This window comes from Haliotis cracherodii, unplaced genomic scaffold (genome assembly GCF_022045235.1).
Source record: "Haliotis cracherodii isolate W230 unplaced genomic scaffold, xgHalCrac1.p SCAF_6, whole genome shotgun sequence".
NCBI lineage: Eukaryota > Metazoa > Mollusca > Gastropoda > Lepetellida > Haliotidae > Haliotis > Haliotis cracherodii.
In genome coordinates, this window is record NW_027266319.1 from 68,919,062 (window position 1) to 68,941,382 (window position 22,321).

At 37.1% G+C, this 22,321-nt stretch overlaps 1 protein-coding gene across 3 annotated transcripts in view; it reads left to right on the forward strand.

Annotated features, from left to right (window-relative positions):
- LOC139446134 (nuclear receptor subfamily 1 group D member 2-like) overlaps window positions 1–22,321 on the forward strand; it is a 116,749-nt gene that overhangs the window by 85,794 nt on the left and 8,634 nt on the right. The window contains exon 1 of one of the 3 annotated variants that reach the window (XM_071227433.1): window positions 20,799–20,901. The exons of the other annotated variants lie outside the window; for them this stretch is intronic. The gene's annotated coding sequence lies outside the window, so the exon portion shown is untranslated. Of the gene's footprint in view, window positions 1–20,798; window positions 20,902–22,321 lie in introns of those variants that run through there. 3 annotated transcript variants of the gene reach the window in all.

Genomic DNA, 22,321 nt, shown 5'->3' on the forward strand with positions numbered 1-22,321 from the left:
TTTGTCATTGTAAATTAGTCCAGGAAGCTCTTCTGTGACAAAGATGGCAGCTCGATGTGTGCATTGCCCAATACCAGACAATTCAGAAAGTTTTTGACTTTTATGTAGTGTGAAAATAACTCAGGTATTTCTATGGTGGGATATTCTGACACAGACAAGTGTGTTTGTATTTCTGTGGTGGGATATTATAAGACATGCCAGCATTTATGTGTTTTACAGAAGGGATTCAGGAGGGTTTCCTTGAGGGGGAGGGTTTCCTTGAGGAGGATTCATAAGGGTTTCCTTGAGGGGGATTCAGAAGGGTTTCCTTGAGGGGGAGGGTTTCCTTGAGGAGGATTCAGGAGGGTTTCCTTGAGGGGGATTCAGAAGGGGTTTCCTTGAGGGGGATTCAGGACGGTTTCCTTGAGGGGGATTCAGGAGGGTTTCCTTGAGGAGGATTCAGAATGGTTTCCTTGAGGAGGATTCAGGAGGGGTTTCCTTGAGGGGGATTCAGGAGGGTTTCCTTGAGGGGGATTCAGGACGGTTTCCTTGAGGGGGATTCAAGAGCGGTTTCCTTGAGGGGGATTCAGGAGGGGTTTCCTTAAGGGGGATTCAGGAGGGTTTCCGTAAGGGGGATTCAGGAGGTTTTTCTTGAGGGGGATTCAGGACGGTTTCCTTGAGGGGGATTCAGGACGGTTTCCTTGAGGGGGATTCAGGAGGGTTTCCTTGAGGAGGATTCAGAAGGGGTTTCCTTGAGGGGGGATTCAGGAGGGTTTCCTTGAGGGGGATTCAGGACGGTTTCCTTGAGGGGGATTCAGGACGGTTTCCTTGAGGGAGATTCAGGACGGTTTCCTTGAGGGGGATTCAGGAGGGTTTCCTTGAGGGGGATTCAGAAAGGTTTCCTTGAGTGGGGATTCAGAAGGGTTTCCTTGAGGGGGGATTCAGAAGGGGTTTCCTTAAGGGGGATTCAGGACGTTTCCTTGAATGGGATTCCGGACAACACACATGAAGTATTTATTACACAACAAGGTGAACAACAAACATGTAGGATTTTCACACAACACCCATGTAGTAAACACAAGCTCATAAGCTAGGACGACAGAGTGTCAACCAGTTCAACTAGTTTGCTGTCAGTAAAGTGATGGCTTCAACCATGTCACGCTGTTTGTGAAACATGAAAATTATTTTTTATTTCATATTTAGTTTTAGGGTTATATGCATGATTTTGCCCACAACTAACAGCCTACCCTTGACCTGAGAGCTGAGAGGTCACATACTAGGTGTATATTTAGGCCAGAGCATTTGGTGGAAACTGCAGCAGCCAATCCAATAGAGACTGACCTACTTCCTACCAATCAAAATACTGTTCTTATTTCCAGAACTGTGTGATAACTGAACACCTCTTGTACTCTGCACTGCAAGTGTAAATAGCCTGTTTGGTCCCAGCTGTAATAGATTTAACTGATGTCACACACGGAGATGCGTGTCTGATTTATCATTAAGTTGACTTGTCATCATTTGAAGGTCCACTGGTTGTTTATCTTTGATCGTGTTGTGTCTGCTGGATGAGTGCATGGGTTGACTTCATCCTCTCACGCTCCGTAGCCAGTGGATGTTTCAGATACACTTAATACAATGATCAGTCTACAGGGAACTTTTCAACACGTGGTTTATTTCCCATTCAGCTGTACAGTTTTCAACAACAAAAAATTTAAAAGTTTTTTAAAAATTCTGAAAATATATCAATTCAGAGAATAATACCTAGTCTTGTTCCATAATTATTGAATTTATATATATAAAAAGATAATTTTTAACCAAAAGCCTAGGCAAGTCTAAATCAAACTAAACCAAGTCTAGTTTCCTTGATTCCACTTGAAAACAGCAAAAGAGGAAAGGTTCTTTTGAAGAAAATTTTTAATTTTTTTTTTAAAGAAATGTTTTCATTGACTAAGCATTAGTGTAAATAATATCAGCATTCTTACAAATAGGATCAACCTTACAGTTTGTATATAATTCTATCAACAGTATTTATATGTACTAGCAGAAAGAATGGGTCTTTTCATTTGTGTTAGACTGCAAAAGCTGGGACCTGGGACGTTCCCTCATTTTACACATACTTGAGGTGAGCTCAAGCCCACGCTCACACTTCAACACCTTGTACACATAGACCTTAAAAATATTTTACACATTTGCAAAGTTCACTCCCTGTGTATTGGTGACGGACAAGGGGCAGACAGAAGTGGGGATCAATATCTCAGTAAGCAGAGATTGTGGGGGTGTGCAGTCAGCCTTCCTGCGTGGGTTCCCCTGTACTGAACTTCTCACACCAGGGTCAACGACCAGCCTGAGTTCAAGGTGTGCATGTTGGGGAGGAATGTAGTCAAAGGGAGGTAACTCCGTATCGATGCAGGGAGGGAGGATGAATAGAGTTAGTTCCCTTCAACCATTAGTTTCTTGGCTGTAATCTCCTGATACAAAGGTTGAGTTTTTGATAAGGATGAAAGGCATTTAAAGCAGATTGTGGATGAGTGTTCCTCTGTAATGCAAATAAAAATAAAAATAAAATAATGAACATTCAGACTTATGTTCCCATTTTTTTTATTGACAAATTTTCTGAAAAACAATGTTTTTTTAGGCGTTATCATGTGAGGTATTGATGGAGATTACTGCTCACTATTGGAATTGAAATATGTTGATTTCTTTCGGGACTTTCTTGCATATTTGCTTAAAGTTACTTCTTCTATTTATCGATAATTGATCAATATGTAGTTAGCCATTATCGATCTCTATCATCTATAGTTTTTTAGTTTAATCATATTTTATTCTAATGAAAAGGATTGGTTATCACAGCTTAGAACGCCCTCTCCCATCTATGATCTATATCGATAGCCAGCCCTAATTCCAACATGTCCGACCTGATGGCCAGGAGACTGGGGGGTGATCAGCACCACAGTACTTGCTTCTTCCTCCCTGGTTCAGTATCCACACAACCAAAACTAAGCATCAACAACTGTTACATCTCCCTGTGTGCACTGTCCGGCCTTGACCCGTGAAGGTCCGGAGGAGGATAGGTCTTCAGCAACCCATGCTTGTCGTAAGAGGCGACTAACGGGATCGGGTGGTCAGGCTCGCTGACTTGGTTGATGCATATCATCGTATCCCAATTGCGTGGATCAGTTCCCATAATGTCAATCACTGGACTGTCTGGTCCAGATTTGATTTCTTACAGACCGCCGTCATATAGCTGGAATATTGCTGAGTGCAGCGTTAAACAACAAACAAGCAAACTAATGCAGCAGTAAAATTTTTTTTTAAAAATGACCAGCTTTGCCAGCTCTTTTTATCGAGTACAGGAAGCTAAACACACCACCTCTAGTTCCGCACCAAATGTCAGTTGCTTGAAAACATCTGTAGTTCAGCATTCAGCATCATGTCAAAAAGACAGCACTCAGTATAGAAAAAAACATGGTAAGTTTTACTATTGGATGGATGTACATGACAAAAACATGAAAACCTTACACAAAATAATTCAATCACAGCTGCCAGTTGATTCAGTCTGCACTGAAGGCTCTTCATGAAAACTGCTTGTCGAAGAACTGATACTGATTTCTAATTTGGTGCAGTTGCACCTTCAGCGTGAGAGCAGCTGGTAGTCAGGGGAGACAACTCTTCCTGGCTTAAGTCTCACAGACAGCAGGCCAACTTGTATGAACACAGTAGTCAGTGTGAGATAGGTTCAATGCTCAACACCAAGAGGGATTTGCCAGCTGCTCTATATCTATAAATTAAGTATTGAAATCAATATGTGATTTAGTTCTCCAGTTTCATACGGCAGGGAATATTAGGACGTATAACGACCGGTATATTGATGGAACATGATTGGTATAGACTGATTCTTAGATGTTCATAAAAAAATGTGATTCATGTCAATATTTTGTGTCCTATTTTCAGTTTAAGCTGCTTGTACACCATCATGGTAACATTGTGATTGGGATGTTGTACAGCGTTAGAAATTGGCACTAGTCCTATAGTCCTTGCCAAACTGCCCAAAGGTAAAGGTATATCATAAGGACTAGTAGAAATTTGCCATTTTTAAGGGTTTTGCTATATGTTATCATTATAAGGACGAGTTGACGAAAAACTGTTAGTTTCTAACCCTGTTTTATCTGTATTCATGGTCCTCCATATTTCTGGACTGGATACTCAGGAAACTCCTGAAAACTGATCTATTGTCCCCAACTGATGTCATCTGAAACTGATCTTGTCAAGTGTTTCAGTTTGTAGCTGAGTTCACTGGAGTGTGTTGATATGCATCAATGAATGTGTTCAGTGAAGTGAGGTCGAGCTGGTAATGTGTGTGTGTACCTGGGTGACACGCAACAGTGGTCAAAGGTCAGTGTGCAGTGTTTCTTCTGTAGGCAGAGCTGACAGTATCCCATATCTGTGAGCTGACGGTATCCCATATCTGTGAGCTGACGGTATCCCATATCTGTGGTCAGAGCTGACGCTACCCTATATCTGTGGTCAGAGCTGACGCTACCCTATGTCTGTGGTCAGAGCTGACAGTACCCTATGCCTGTGTTCAGATCTAACTGCATCACAATGCTGTGTGTCATTGTACAACAGCAATGATTGATGCTATCACGCACTGGTTGCCAGACTCCATTGTTCCCAGGGTGGTGTATCCAGCCGAAGGATTGCTGACTCCGGGACGTGTTCAAGGTCTGGATGGTTATTCCAGTCATGTTATCTTGGGAGGAGGATAGAATCTGCTCCTTGTGATGGCTATAAGAGCTGCTCATGTAATGTGGGAGGTGTGTTCCGCACATGGAAATAGCATGAGCAACCCATGGCCTTGACATTGCACCGTGGTGCCAGTTGGATGAAGACATGGACCTTGAAAGGGTGCTGATTCCCTGGGTCAGATAGTGTTGGATGCAGTATTTGCAACCTTTGAATCACAGATTATCTGTACCTTGTGAATTACTATTGAAGATAACAAAACTGATTCACTTGGACAATTAATCTGTAACTTAATCTTAATCAAGAAACAATAAGTATCGGAACTCAACAAGGCCTATTGAAATATTGCTACGTTTAATGTCATGCTGAACTGTTGAGTCATATCTGGGTACCTCAGCATTGTTGTGTTATATGGGTCATTCTCAAAAAAAGTGAGTTTTTTAGTCCGAGTTGAATAACAATTAAAATATTTATTTTAGATATGTTTAAACACAAGTGTTTTTTGTAGAACATACCATGGTGTCTGAAAGTTAAGTTTCAGTATTTCTTATTAGGTATTTTATTTTAATTAAAACTGCTTAATCGCGGTTAAATTGAGCTGAAGGGTGTGTCCGTAACCCTATGTTTGCACATCAACATTGTTTAATGTTGCTAAAAATAAAAAATATTATGTAAATAATGTTTATATATTGTACATTACCTTTCTAACTCATGATATAAAATTATCTTTTGAAGATACACTCTTTTATTTATATTGGTTTTTGGTAAGAAACACTTGTACATAAAAAAGTGTCTGTCCTGTTACCAAGATGGATCAAAACTGAAAAATAAATAATCCTTCAAGATTCCCATAATTCAAAATAACAGAAATACAGCTTACTTCCTGTACTATCATGGCAGCAGTGTCCTTCAAGTGAGAGAAGACCTTGGATAATTCTGCTTGACAGGGAAGTTTATTCCTATCATGAATACCCTTTTCTTATGTCTGTGCTGTTACTGCTCATTTTTGCCCAAACAAATATTTTTTTCTAAAACCATTTTTTCAGAATATTAGAAAATATGAACTGTTCACAATGCCATGTGGTCTCAACATTTCAAGGGAGGTCTCATTAAAAAAAACTGTAATTAATGTCAATTTGTCTATGCTGTTACTGTCTGTGCTGTTACCTTCAAACATGTAACAGGACAGACATTCCGTGGTAACAGCACAGACTTATCATCATCTTAAACTGTCTTTCCTTGTTTAACCAATCAATAATATAATTACCATAATAACTCAAATAATTCCTTTTGAAATAACACAGACATTCAAAAGGCTATAGTTGTACAAATCTTCCAAGCTGAATAAAAACAAGTTGCTCAAGACTTAAAAGTAACAGCAGAGACAAATATTGGTAACAGCACAGACATTTGGTCAGCTTTTTCTAACTATTCTTGTCCAATCACTCAATATTCAAATTTTATGAAACATTAAGACATATGTTTTGAAATTTATCAAAGTTTAGAAGAAAACATATACATAAAAAATAGACTACTTTGTTGAAGATAGTTATCTGATGAAAAAGTAACAGCACAGACATTCCGTGGTAACAGCACAGACTTATCATCACCTTAAACTGTCTTTCCTAGTATAACCAATCAATAATATAATTACCATATTAACACAAATAATTCTTTTGAAATAACACAGGCATTCAAGAGGCTATGGCTGAACAAATCTTCCAAGCTAAATAAAAAAAATGGTTAAGACTTAAAAGTACATGTAACAGCACAGACATTTGGTCATCTTTATCTAATGTTTCTTATCCAATCACTAAATATTCTAATTTTATGAAACATTAAGAGATATGTTTTCAAATTTATCACAGTTTAGAAGAAAACATATATACATAAAAAAATAGACTACTTTGTTCAAGATAGTTATCTGATGAAAAAACAACAGAAGGGTGGAGAAGACAGGTGGTGTGGTGGAAAAGGGTGAGGTTGTGAAAAGTGTGGAGAGGACAGATGGTGTGGTGGAGAAGGGTGAGGGTGAGAAAAAGGTGGAGAGGACAGGTGGTGTGGTGGAGAAGGGTGAGGGTGAGAAAAAGGTGGAGAGGACAGGTGGTGTGGTGGAGAAGGGTGAGGTTGAGAAAAGTGTGGAGAGGACAGGTGGTGTGGTGGAGAAGGGTGAGGTTGAGAAAAGTGAGAGTGACATTTTACTATCCGTTCCAGATGATACAGAAGAGTGTCTTGGAAAATGTGTGGTTGTGTTATATGATGGTTTTCCATATCCTGGATACATAGATGTTTCTACCTATGATATATATGTGGAATGCATGCACAAGCCTGGCAAAAAAATGGGATCAAAAATGATTCTTTTGGCCAAGACTCCTGCTGGACAAATGCTGGTACAAGCACGAGGACATTATTACCATCATTCCTGAACGAAAGGAGATTGAAGGCACTGCTTCCCACTTCAGTGTTGAAAACATTTACTGGGAAGCTATTACAGATATGATAAAACAGAAACAATAAACAACCTGTGGTTTCTGGGTGAATGAAAGGCACCATTTAATTCTGGCACTAATCAAATAATCATAGATACAAGTGAATTGTACTTTTAAGGAAACTATAATTCACCTTTTCAGACCGTTTATTTGAGTATTTGCGAATACAATTGCAAAAGAATACAGCTTCAACAGGAAATCTTCTGACAAGTTTTTTTTCTCCAGATTATGTTGATGTTTGACATGGATAAAGTTGGTTATTGTGTTGTTGCTTCATGACAAAAACTGTCACATGACTATTTAGTGTAAATTTAAATCAATTTAAATTCTTTGTAATTCTAGGGATTAACCCAAAATGCAAAAGTTATTGTCTTTGGCGTTACTTCCATCTGTGCTGTTACCTACCAGTATCCTACATTCAGATTACATAGAAGAACATTCAGTTAATAACATCCATATGATCAGATACTGTTAATTAAGCAAAACATTTTCTTATTTGTCAGAGTTCAAAACTTTGAACTTCTGAACAGGATAGTTGACTGCAAACATAAGTTTGTCCGTCCTGTTACTTTCAGTTGTCCGTCCTGTTACCGACCGGTTTCTATAGTTCAGATTACATACAAGAATATTCAGTTAATTACACCTTATATGTTCAGGTGTAATCAATTGCACATACTTTTTTCGTATTTGTCAGATATTTCAAAATCTTGAAACTCCTGAATATTATAGTTATCTGCAATCAAAGCCGATTGTCCGTCCTGTTACTTTCAATTGTCCGTCCTGTTACTACGTTGTCTGTCCTGTTACCAGCACTTAAAATAGAAATATACTGATTATTTATTTTTATTTTTCAGAAGAACATATTTGAATTCAAACATATATCATCTAATGAAGTATATGTGTCAAATATAAGATGCAATAATCAGGGTATGTTTGTCATATTGGATTTGAATGAATTCAAATGTTTTCATTTGACTCAAATGCTGGACAAATCTGTCCATAAAATAATGTATCCAATCTCTTTTTAATTGTACTCATTGAAATATTAAACAATACATTTAAAAACAAGAACTGACATGATTTGTGTTGAACTTTGAAAAATATTGTTACAGAAAATATAATTGTTAAAATGGTAACAGGACAGACATATTTTTCCTATTCAGTGTTAATTAATTATCATAATAAGGACATCATTGATTATTAAGGTGTCATTTTGCTTAACATTATTATTCAGAAGTTACTTTGTGTACTGAGTCAATAAAAAAGGAATTTTACAAAAGACAATTTTGATGTTTTTGCTTAGTTGAAATTCTGACATTTTTTGAGAATGACCCATATAGGTCCCAGCAGTGTTAGTATGTTATAACTTATATAGGTCCCAGCAGTGTCAGTATGTTATATAGGTCCCAGCAGTGTCAGTATGTTATATAGGTCCCAGCGGTGTCAGTATGTTATATAGGTCCCAGCGGTGTCAGTATGTTATATAGGTCCCAGCGGTGTCAGTATGTTATATAGGCCCCTGCAGTGTTAGTACATGTATGTTATATAGGTCCCAGCGGTGTTAGTACATGTATGTTATATAGGTCCCAGCGGTGTCAGTATGTTATATAGGTCCCAGCAGTGTCAGTATGTTATATAGGTCCCAGCAGTGTCAGTATGTTATATAGGTCCCAGCAGTGTTATGTTATATAGGTCCCAGCAGTGTCAGTATGTTATATAGGTCCCAGCGGTGTCAGTATGTTATATAGGTCCCAGCGGTGTCAGTATGTTATATAGGCCCCTGCAGTGTTAGTACATGTATGTTATATAGGTCCCAGCGGTGTTAGTACATGTATGTTATGTCCCAGCGGTGTCCGTACATTATATTGGTCCCAGAAGTGTCTGTATGTTATATAGGTCCCAGAAGTGTCTGTATGTTATATAGGCCCCAGCAGTGTCAGTATGTTATATAGGTCCCAGTGGTGTCAGTATGTTATATAGGTCCCAGCGGTGTCAGTATGTTATATAGGTCCCAGCGGTGTCTGTATGTTATATAGGCCCCAGCAGTGTTAGTATGTTATATAGGTCCCAGCGGTGTCAGTATGTTATGTAGGTCCCAGCGGTGTCCGTACATTATATTGGTCCCAGAAGTGTCTGTATGTTATATAGGTCCCAGCGGTGTCAGTATGTTATGTAGGTCCCAGCGGTGTCCGTACATTATATTGGTCCCAGAAGTGTCTGTATGTTATATAGGTCCCAGCGGTGTCAGTATGTTATGTAGGTCCCAGCGGTGTCCATACATTATGTTGGTCCCAGCAGTGTTAGTATGTTATATTGGTCCCAGAAGTGTCTGTATGTTATATAGGTCCCAGCAGTGTCAGTATGTTATATTGGTCCCAGAAGTGTCAGTATGTTATATAGATAAGATGCTGAAGGCTAGACTCCAGCGTGGTGTGTTATGAGTGACCACAGAGCTTCTAAGACTTCCACGTTTGAGCACATGGGAACTTCCTAATCCTGGGACTGTATACACTGCATGGGAAGGGTTAACCAATGCTATTTATGACTCAATCAGCTGATTGTGGAGTCAGCTGGGCCTGAAGCCGGTGGTACTATCAGAGGTACGCTGCTCCACCAATCACAGTAGCCTCGACCTCTTTTTGGCCAATCAGATGGTGGGTTGGGCCATATTTGGTCAGGTCGCTCACAGTTCAGTGGTTTCCAAACATCTCTCCCAAGGCTGCCCCCACGTGGGTCGAGCATGCTGGAATTATTATTCAAAAGGGAGTTCTATATATACAGCTTGACATAGAAATTAAAATTGAAGCAAAGGGAGGCTTTCTTTCCAGAATCCGTGGCCTGGGAGTTGATATTATTAGTCCCCCTGTTGCCCTCAGAACGACGTGTTGCTGGGGATGCCGGTTGTTTTCGGAGAGGTTGTAGAAAAAAGAGGTGGAAGAAATACAAAAACAAACAGTCTGTATTTAGAATACCTTTCTGTTCCCTTCCTTTTGTGAAAGGTGTCACGTTTGTTTCATCTGGATGATATTCACCTGGTATTTGATTCCTTCATAGGTATATGGTTTAAAATTTGATTTTACTGCTAGATGTATGTTATGTGGCTTATTGACCAGACTAGGGCTAGATGTATGTTATGTGGCTTATTGACCAGACTAGGGCTAGATGTATGTTATGTGGCTTATTGACCAGACTAGGGCTAGATGTATGTTATGTGGCTTATTGACCAGACTAGGGCTAGATGTATCTTATGTGGCTTATTGACCAGACTAGGGCTAGATGTATCTTATGTGGCTTATTGACCAGACTAGGACTAGATGTATCTTATGTGGCTTATTGACCAGACTAGGGCTAGATGTATGTTATGTGGCTTATTGACCAGACTAGGGCTAGATGTATGTTATGTGGCTTATTGACCAGACATGGGCTAGATGTATGTTATGTGGCTTATTGACCAGACTGGGCTTAGATGTATGTTTTGTGGCTTATTGACCAGACAGGGCTAGATGTATGTTATGTGGCTCATTGACCAGACTGGGCTCAGATGTATGTTTTGTGGCTTATTGACCAGACTAGGGCTAGATGTATGTTATGTGGCTTATTGACCAGACTGGGCTTTTAACATGGGCTTCAGCAACAACACCAAAAAATACTTATCTAACGATGATAGAAGAGTGAAAAATGTCACCTTGTTTTGCCTAGTACAGACTTACGCAAGTGAATAAATAGCTGTAGAAGATAATGTCATGAATTAATATGAGTTGTAGTCTTGACTGCACGATATAAATCAGTCATCTTGCAACTACGCAGGTTGTAATGGTGAAGGAGCATAATTCTCAAAATTATGACGCATATATTTATCTTTTTAGTCATAAGAGTTTCATAGAATTCATAAATTACACTTTTGGATACATTTGTGGTAGGATGTTGTGCAAGATAAGATTTGTTGATGATAGTTTATGTAGACGTCCTGGTTATTTGTATCATCAGCACATCCAGTCTGGCATCAACATCATTCACAGATTGTGTTTGTTCAGCTGTTTGCTTGAAGAGATTTGCTCCATAACTTCTTACTGGCACATTGTTAACCCTCCAAACACCGAAGCTGGCACAGCAGGATGTTTTCTTCATGCAGTGTTGTTTGTGTGGCATTTTATTGACGCTTTCGACTTTCAAGCTCTGTTTTGTAGCCACCAGGGTCTCTGTGCCATGGAATCAGCACTGGACAACATTGACATGTCCCTTCAAACAATTTCACATATTGTTCCCTTTATTGTATTGTACATGTGCTGGTGGTTTCTGTTCAAGATGCTTGTAAAGACAGTATGAAGACTCTGGCAGGATGTATTTGTCCAGTCAGACAACCATTTCAATATTACTGTCACCTGCTGGTTTCCTTAACCAAATTCTTGAAAATTAAAAAAATATTTCTCAAAGAATATTCCGAAACAAAATAATTCTTCTCTTTGACCTAATAAAGCCTATCGACAAAATTTTCTGTAGTTGTATCTTAACATATGATATGTGTGGTGTGGTGTGGTGTGGTGTGGTGTGGTGTGGTGTGTGTGTGTGTGTGTGTGTGTGAGAGAGAGAGAGAGAGAGAGAGAGAGACTCTGAGCCGGCCTGTCCTTGTTTTAGCCCCTTAGTGCATTAATAATGCATAGCGCCATACAGGTTAACAACAAGTACCATCTTTTGACGTCTTTTGGTATGATGCGGCCGGGGATTGAACCCCAGACCTTCCGCTGTCCCGGCGGACACTCTACCACTAGACCACGGAGGCAGTCACAATATAGATACCTAGGTTCTCAGAGAGTGCTTAGGGTAGAACGTGGCTACACGTGACATAGTCCAAGTAGAATCCATTTTCATGAAGACCTATCTTTATATTTGGTAATGAAGACGAAGATTACTTACATGATATTTGTGTTACTATTTTCACAATATGATAATGTTCCTTAATCGAGTTCAGTGTAAATTGAGACACATGCGGTTGAAGTCGCAGTTGAAACTTGTGTTTTCAATTGAATTTAGTCGCAACACAAGGGCTTCTTGGCCTGATGTCAGGTTTTCTTTCCTTTTTCTAATCAAATTAAAAAATAGTGAAACTTGTTTACCAAGAAGTCCTCAGGAAAGTGGAACATACGTGAAATATACAGTGGTGCAACGCAGTCAATGACCTTCATTCAGAGTCAGTATGCATTTCTATTGAAAGAGGCTAACCAGTATTGGGGAACACTTTGCATTGTATAATATATGTGATTATCGACTAATATCCCAACTTTTGCAGTATGAGCTTTGTACGAAGATCCCCGAGAGTCCCCCAACTGAGGCTGTTATACACTCACCTTTGACGAACATCTGCTATCTTCTCTTGTAAACACATGCTCATGATTTAGTCCGAGTCGAATCGTACGTGCTTGCTTTGCTTCGGGACCTGGTGGACATTTGCAGCAAGAAATGCAGATGCATGTGGATACTGAAGAATGTCGGAAACAGAAAAGGTCGAAGGTTGTCTCAAGTTGTATTTCTCAGTGAATATTAACAGCCTTGTCAAGGTCGTATAAAAATAATTTGACACAAATCAGTGGAACAGTTTTATGCAACTATCTTCAAGCTTTATGAGATTTTTGTTTTCAAGTCCAATGTGTTACAGAATTATCCTTTAATTTGAAAAGATAAGATAATTGCTATAGTTTTATTCTTGGTCCTAAGGCTGGGTTAGTTGTAATGAGGAGAGCTCTCTTGTCAATGTCCCATCCCAGCTGAGTGAGTGAGTGAGTGACTGAGTGTGTGTGTGTGTGTGAGTGAGTGAGTGAGTGAGTGAGTGAGTGAGTGAGAGTGCTGGGATGCAGGCTCACATCTTGCAGCTGTGATTGGAGGACTGTCACACAGCCACAGGGTCCATTCTGATCAGTAAGGGGTGGGAAGGGGGTCAAGGTTGGGGTGTGATTGGTTGTGTGTATGTGTGTGGTAGGGTAGGGGTGTGATCAGTAGAGGGTGGGTCAGGGTTTGGGGTGTGATCCGTAGCAGGAGGGGTGAGTGAGTGTGGGGTTGGGATCAGAAACACGCTGGAAGCTATCGATATCAGTCTAAGGCCTGCCCGACTTTTTTCCACCCAAATGTCTGCCGGCTACTGTGTGACCTCGAGGTCAGGGAATTCGGTGGACTGCGTGACCCAGTGTTGATGTGCAGGTCACTGCTCTGACACCAGGCAAGCAGTAGCAGCATTTGCCACACAGGAACAGATAGACTCACATCTAGTCTCTGCATGAAACATATTTTAAATATAACAGTTACTAAATTGTGACCAACCATGAGATCAGGGACATGATACATGAAAAATCAAATTTTGACTTTGGATTTGATTTGATTTCTACGGCATCTTCTGAACATAAAAATACAGTTCACAAGCGTCAGCATGTTTAGAAGGGCTTATAAAGCTACATTGATGTTGGTCCACAATCAGTATAAAACCATATACAGAGCTCCCGATAACTTTTTGAGCAACTGAGTTTTTACTCTAGGGTTTTTATTTTAATTGGGTTATTACATTTTTCTTTGGGTAACCAATATTTTTTCACTCATTTATTCATCACTCTATTGGGTATTTCCCCAAATTAGTGAACATTTAGCTTGTGTTTGTGTTTCGGAAACAAATGCTTCACAAACAGATGCCCATGATATAGTGATATATGGAATCGTACAATCGACTTGGCAGAGATTTCTTGTTGGGTTTGTCGCTTTCCTTTACAAAGTCACATGTGCCAATATTGTTGAAATATGAAGGCAAGGCAATAGATTTCAAGCCTTCCATCCGATTCATTTGATCATATTCCTAATGCAAATGGAAGTTGTTATGTTTAATGCCAGATTGATATATGATCGGAATCAAACACATGAGACACAATGGTCCAAGACAGGAAACCCAGACTTTGATTTCAGTGATCAAGACATATTTGTTTAAACTTACATAACTGTGGCCCCTATAATTTGCTACATTGATGCATTAATATGTACTGTATAACCTGCTACATCGATAAATTAATAAGTTGTTTGTTTGTTGTTTAACGCTTCCCTCAACAATATTCCAGCTACATGGCGGCGATCTAGAAATAATTAAGTCTGGGCCAGACAATCCAGTGATTGACATCATAAGCATCGATCTACTCATTTGGGATGCATCAACCAAGTCAGCGAGCCTGACCAGCCGATCCCGTTAGTCTCCTCCTACGACAAGAATAGACGCCTTTTTACGGCAAGCATGGGTTGTTGAACACCTATTCTACCCCGGATATTCATGGGTCGATACCTTACTGAATAACTTGCTACACTGTTGCTTAACTGAATAACTTGTTACAGTGTTACATAACTGAATAACTTGTTACAGTGTTACATTACTGAATAACTTGATACAGTGTTACATTACTGAATAACTTGCTACAGTGTTACATTACTAAATAACTTGCTACAGTGTAACATTACTGAATAACTTTCTACATTTGTTACATTACTGAATAACTTCCTACATTTGCTACATTACTGAATAACTTCCTACATTTGTTACATTACTGAATAACTTCCTACAGTTGTTACATTACTGAATAACGTCCAACATTTGTTACATTACTGAATAACTTCCTACATTTGTTACATTACTGAATAACTTCCTACATTTGTTACATTACTGAATAACTTCCTACATTTGTTACATTACTGAATAACTTCTTACATTTGTTACATTACTGAATAACTTCCTACATTTGTTACATTAATGCATAACTTCCTACATTTGTTACATTACTGAATAACTTCTTACATTTGTTACATTACTGAATAACTTCCTACATTTGTTACATTAATGCATAACTTCCTACATTTGTTACGTTACTGAATAACTTGCTACAGTGTTACATTACTGAATAACTTCCTACAGTGTTACATTACTGAATAACTTGCTAGAGTGTAACATTACTGAATAACTTCCTACAGTGTTACATTACTAAATAACTTGCTACAGTTACATTACTGAATAACTTGCTGCAGTGTTACATTACTGAATAACTTGCTACAGTGTTACATTACTGAATAACTTGCTACAGTGTTACATTACTGAATAACTTGCTACAGTGTTACATTACTAAATAACTTGCTACAGTGTAACATTACTGAATAACTTCCTACATTTGTTACATTACTGAATAACTTCCTACATTTGTTACATTACTGAATAACTTCCTACATTTGCTACATTACTGAATAACTTCCTACATTTGTTACATTAATGCATAACTTCCTACATTTGTTACATTACTGAATAACTTCCTACATTTGTTACATTACTGAATAACGTCCAACATCTGTTACATTACTGAATAACGTCCAACATTTGTTACATTACTGAATAACTTCCTACATTTGTTACATTACTGAATAACTTCCTACATGTGTTACATTACTAAATAACTTGCTACAGTGTTACATTACTGAATAACTTCCTACAGTTGTTACATTACTGAATAACTTGCTACAGTTACATTACTAAATAACTTGCTACAGTGTTACATTACTGAATAACTTCCTACATTTGTTACATTACTGAATAACTTCCTACATTTGTTACATTAATGAATAACTTCCTACATTTGTTACATTACTGAATAACTTCCTACATTTGTTACATTAATGCATAACTTCCTACATTTGTTACATTACTGAATAACTTCCTACATTTGTTACATTACTGAATAACTTCCTACATTTGTTACATTACTGAATAACTTCCTACAGTTGTTACATTACTGAATAACTTCCTACATTTGTTACATTAATGCATAACTTCCTACATTTGTTACATTACTGAATAACTTGCTACAGTGTTACATTACTGAATAACTTGCTACAGTGTTACATTACTGAATAACTTCCTACAGTGTAACATTACTGAATAACTTCCTACAGTTGTTACATTACTGAATAACTTGCTACAGTTACATTACTAAATAACTTGCTACAGTGTTACATTACTGAATAACTTCCTACATTTGTTACATTACTGAATAACTTCCTACATTTGTTACATTACTAAATAACTTCCTACATTTGTTACATTACTGAATAACTTCCTACATTTGTTACATTCCTGAATAACTTCCTACATTTGTTACATTTCTGAATAACTTCCTACATTTGTTACATTACTGAATAACTTCCTACATTTGTTACATTAATGCATAACTTCCTACATTTGTTACATTACTGAATAACTTGCTACAGTGTTACATTACTGAATAACTTGCTACAGTGTTACATTACTGAATAACTTGCTACAGTGTAACATTACTGAATAACTTCCTACAGTGTTACATTACTAAATAACTTGCTACAGTTACATTACTGAATAACTTGCTACAGTGTTACATAACTGAATAACTTGCTACAGTGTTACATTACTAAAGAACTTGCTACAGTGTTACATTACTAAATAACTTGCTACAGTGTAACATTACTGAATAACTGGCTACATTGTTACATTACTCAATAACTTGCTACAGTGTTACATTACTGAATAACTGGCTACTGTGTAACATTACTGAATAACTTCCTACAGTGTTACATTACTAAATAACTTGCTACAGTTACATTACTGAATAACTTGCTACAGTGTTACATTACTGAATAACTTGCTACAGTGTTACATTACTAAATAACTTGCTACAGTGTTACATAACTGAATAACTTGTTACAGTGTTACATTACTGAATAACTTGCTACAGTGTTACATTACTGAATAACTTGCTACAGTGTTACATTACTAAATAACTTGCTACAGTGTTACATAACAAAATAACTTCTTACAGTGTTACATTACCGAATAACTTGCTACAGTGTTACATTACTGAATAACTTGCTACAGTGTTACATTACTGAATAACTTGCTACAGTGTTACATAACTGAATAACTTGTTACAGTGTTACATTACTGAATAACATGCTACAGTGTTACATTACTGAATAACTTGTTACAGTGTTACATTACTGAATAACTTGCTACAGTGTTACATTACTGAATAACTTGCTACAGATACATTCATGCATAACTTCCTACATTTGTTACATTACTGAATAACTTCCTACATTGGTTATATTACTGAATAACTTCCTACATTTGTTACATTACTGAATAACTTCCTACATTTGTTACATTAATGCATAACTTCCTACATTTGTTACATTACTGAATAACTTCCTACATTTGTTACATTACTGAATAACTTCCTACATTTGTTACATTACTGAATAACTTCCTACATTTGTTACATTACTAAATAACTTCCTACATTTGTTACATTACTGAATAACCTCCTACAGTTGTTACATTACTGAATAACTTCCTACATTTGTTACATTACTGAATAACTTCCTACATTTGTTACATTACTGAATAACTTCCTACATTTGTTACATTAATGCATATTTTCCTACATTTGTTACATTACTGAATAACTTCCTACATGTGTTACATTACTGAATAACTTCCTACATTTGTTACATTACTGAATAACTTCCTACATTTGTTACATTACTGAATAACTTCCTACATTTGTTACATTACTGCATAACTTCCTACATTTGTTACATTCCTGAATAACGTCCTACATTTGTTACATTACTGAATAACTTCCTACATTTGTTACATTACTGCATAACTTCCTACATTTGTTACATTACTGAATAACTTCCTACAGTGTTACTTAACTGAATAATGAATAACTTTGTTACAGTGTTACATAACTGAATAACTTGTTACAGTGTTACATTACTGAATAACTTGATACAGTGTTACATTACTTAATAACTTGCTACAGTTACATTACTGAATAACTTGCTACAGTGTTACATTACTGAATAACTTGCTACAGTTACATTACTGAATAATTTGCTACAGTTACATTACTGAATAACTTGCTAGTGTTACATTACTGAATAACTTGATACAGTGTTACATTACTAAATAACTTGCTACAGTGTAACATTACTGAATAATTTCCAACATTTGTTACATTACTGAATAACTCCCAACATTTGTTGCATTACTGAATAACTTCCTACATTTGTTACATTACTGAATAACTTCCTACATTTGTTACATTACTGTATAACTTCCTACATTTGTTACATTACTGAATAACTTCCTACAATTGTTATATTACTGAATAGCTTCCTCCATTTGTTACATTACTGGATAACTTCCTACATTTGTTACATTACTGAATAACTTCCTACATTTGTTACATTACTGAATAACTTCCTACATTTGTTACATTACTGAATAACTTCCTACATTTGTTATATTACTGAATAACTTCCTACATTTGTTATGTTACTGAATAACTTCCTACATTTGTTACATTACTGAATAACTTCCTACATTTGTTACATTACTGAATAACTTCCTACATTTGTTACATTACTGAAAACTTTCTACATTTGTTACATTCCTGAATAACTTCCTACATTTGTTACATTCCTGAATAACTTCCTACATTTGTTACATTCCTGAATAGCTTCCTACATTTGTTACATTACTGAATAACTTCCTACATTTGTTACATTACTGCATAACTTCCTACATTTGTTACATTACTGAATAACTTCCTACATTTGTTACATTACTGAAAACTTTCTACATTTGTTACATTCCTGAATAACTTCCAACATTTGTTACATTACTGAATAACTTCCTACATTTGTTACATTACTGCATAACTTCCTACATTTGTTACATTACTGCATAACTTCCTACATTTGTTACATTCCTGAATAACTTCCTACATTTGTTACATTACTGAATAACTTTCTACAATTGTTATATTACTGAATAACTTCCTACATTTGTTATATTACTGAATAACTTCCTACATTTGTTACATTTCTGAATAACTTCCTACATTTGTTACATTACTGAATAACTTCCTACATTTGTTACATTCCTGAATAACTTCCTACATTTGTTACATTCCTGAATAACTTCCTACATTTGTTACATTACTGAATAACTTCCTACATTTGTTACATTACTGCATAACTTTCTACATTTGTTACATTCCTGAATAACTTCCTACATTTGTTACATTCTTGAATAACTTCCTACATTTGTTACATTACTGAATAACTTCCTACATTTGTTACATTACTGAATAACTTTCTACAATTGTTATATTACTGAATAACTTCCTACATTTGTTATGTTGCTGAATAACTTCCTACATTTGTTACATTACTGAATAACTTCCTACAATTGTTATATTACTGAATAACTTCCTACATTTGTTACATTCCTGAATAACTTCCTACATTTGTTACATTTCTGAATAATTTCCTACATTTGTTACATTACTGAATAACTTCCTACATTTGTTACCTTACTGAATAACTTTCTACAATTGTTATATTACTGAATAACTTCCTACATTTGTTATGTTACTGAATAACTTCCTACATTTGTTACATTACTGAATAACTTCCTACATTTGTTACATTACTGAATAACTTCCTACATTTGTTACATTCCTGAATAACTTCCTACATTTGTTACATTACTGAAAACTTTCTACATTTGTTACATTCCTGAATAACTTCCTACATTTGTTACATTCCTGAATAACTTCCTACATTTGTTACATTACTGAATAACTTCCTACATTTGTTACATTACTGAATAACTTCCTACATTTGTTACATTCCTGAATAACTTCCTACATTTGTTACATTCCTGAATAACTTCCTACATTTGTTACATTCCTGAATAATCTGCTACTCTAGAACTTAGTACATCAATGAATAAATTAGTTCTATTTTCTATTTTGATGCACTTCTTTGTATTATTATGAAGCTGTCATCTTTAGAAGATCTAGTCTCTACATACCAATCAAACAGTTCACTTTAATAGTTAACCAACAGTCCTTAGTTTTAAATATGCTAAACATTAATGGAGGGAAATATTCGCTTGGCTTGAACATTGTTGTGAAGATGTTAAAACATTGGTATCATGAGGGATGCATAACATTATGTGGATGCCAATAGCATGAATAAATAGGGCGCCAAGTACCGTCTTATGGAGGTCTGACCCCTTTCTTGGAAATCTTTTACCGAGTTATTTGATTTTGAAACAAAACAGGTTTTTTATGGAACCTGCTGACCGAATTTCTCAAAAAAATCTGGAAATGACATCTTGTTGAGATATCCTTATCTCAGAGTTCTCCATCACACCAACCCGCCTGAAGCCTTGGTCATGTAACCGGCAGCTGATGGTGTCGAGTGACGAAGGGGCGGCTGCCAGCCACTCACTAGTCCCCCCTCACATCTATGTTAATATATGCACAATCTTCAGTTCCCAAGACTTTACAACAATTCCTCAAGGGGTGACAGGTTCTTCTCGGGGCCCCATTCAATTGTCTCTCCACAGCAGGCGGTTATTGATCTTGACAACAATGGGATTAAGCTTTAGAAGACTGCTGTGAATGGCCATTGCAAGGACTCCTGACCCTGGTCAGGCAGTGGTCAGCGTGAACTTGCCCTCGCTATTCCCCCCTATCCCCCCTCAGTCATCATTAGCTGATCTGACTGGAGGGGTATAAATTGAGACAGTGATCTGTGAGCTTCACTCTTCCTGTCCGAGCCATCAGCGAAGGTAAGCAGCTTGTAGCTCTCTCCATCCCCAGCTGGGGGTGGGGCGGGGCATGCTTTCATCTCCTTCGTCTCTCAACCAGGTCTTAGCAGGGCTTTGTGTTTTGTTACTGCATCGATGTACCGGTGTTGACAGGGCTCCCGGTATTCATGTATAGCATTTGTAACAGCATGGGGGGTAACTGACACATGTCCACTTGTCCTTACATGATAACATAGAGCAAAATCCTTAAAAATGTCAAATTTCTCATCATGATACCTTAACTATTGGGCAGTTTGGCAAAGGACTAGTGCCAGTTTCTAATGCTGGGTGTTTTCTCAATACTGGTGTATGTTTAAATATCTGTATTTGTGTACAGCTTACTGTAATATCAATACTAGAGTTTCTATGTACATGCATCAGAACAGAGTGTTATGAGTTATCGATACTGATGTGTGACTGTTATGGGAGATTGTGTTATGAATTATTGATACTGATGTGTGACTGTTATGGGAGATTGTGTTATGAGTTATCAATACTAGTGTATCAGGACTTGTAGAAATGTTAGTGTTACAGCAACTGTGAGGTTTGTTGGTTCCTTATTGGCAAGGGTTAGGGTGTGTTATATCAATGTGGTTTCTGGAATATGTTGACAATCTTTGTGACAAATTCTGTGTGATGAGCTAGCTGTCTGCGATAAATGATGTTTCACTCTTAAAAGTGAGCATGATAGTCAAATATTTGAAAGTGGATCCAAGTGTGTGCAGGCTACAACCTGTCTAGGCAGTATACAGTATACTACATGCAGACTACAACCTGTCTGTGCAGTATACTACATGCAGACTACAACCTGTCTGAGCAGTATACAGTATACTACATGCAGGCTACAACCTGTCTGAGCAGCATTCAGTATACTACATGCAGACTACAATCTGTCTGAGCAGTATACAGTATACTACATGCAGGCTACAACCTGTCTGAGCAGTATACAGTATACTACATGCAGGCTACAACCTGTCTGAGCACTAGTCAGTATACAACATGCAGACTACAACATGTCTGAGCAGTATACAGTATACTACATGCAGGCTACAACCTATCCTGGCTTGTCAGCCATTTACAAAAACTAAACTCTTTAAATACAACCAACTGCTTGTAAACGGTATTTAAACAATTTGACGGTCAACCTGTACATTCTTCCTCGGCTTTCTGTTTGTAGGAAGCATTAACTCAATTTAGTGTTTGTTTCAAGCTGTTTAGAACACGTTTCAGGGTAAGAAATTGAAAGATGAAAATTGGAAGTATTCTGACAAACTTAAACCATAAAGTGACAAAATTAAGATGATTATTTCTACTTGTATTTATCTGGCAACACAATGAGAACAAGCCAGACGAAGTTAACAGTCGAGAGATTGTCGACCAATATGTGTTTGTGTGTCAATGT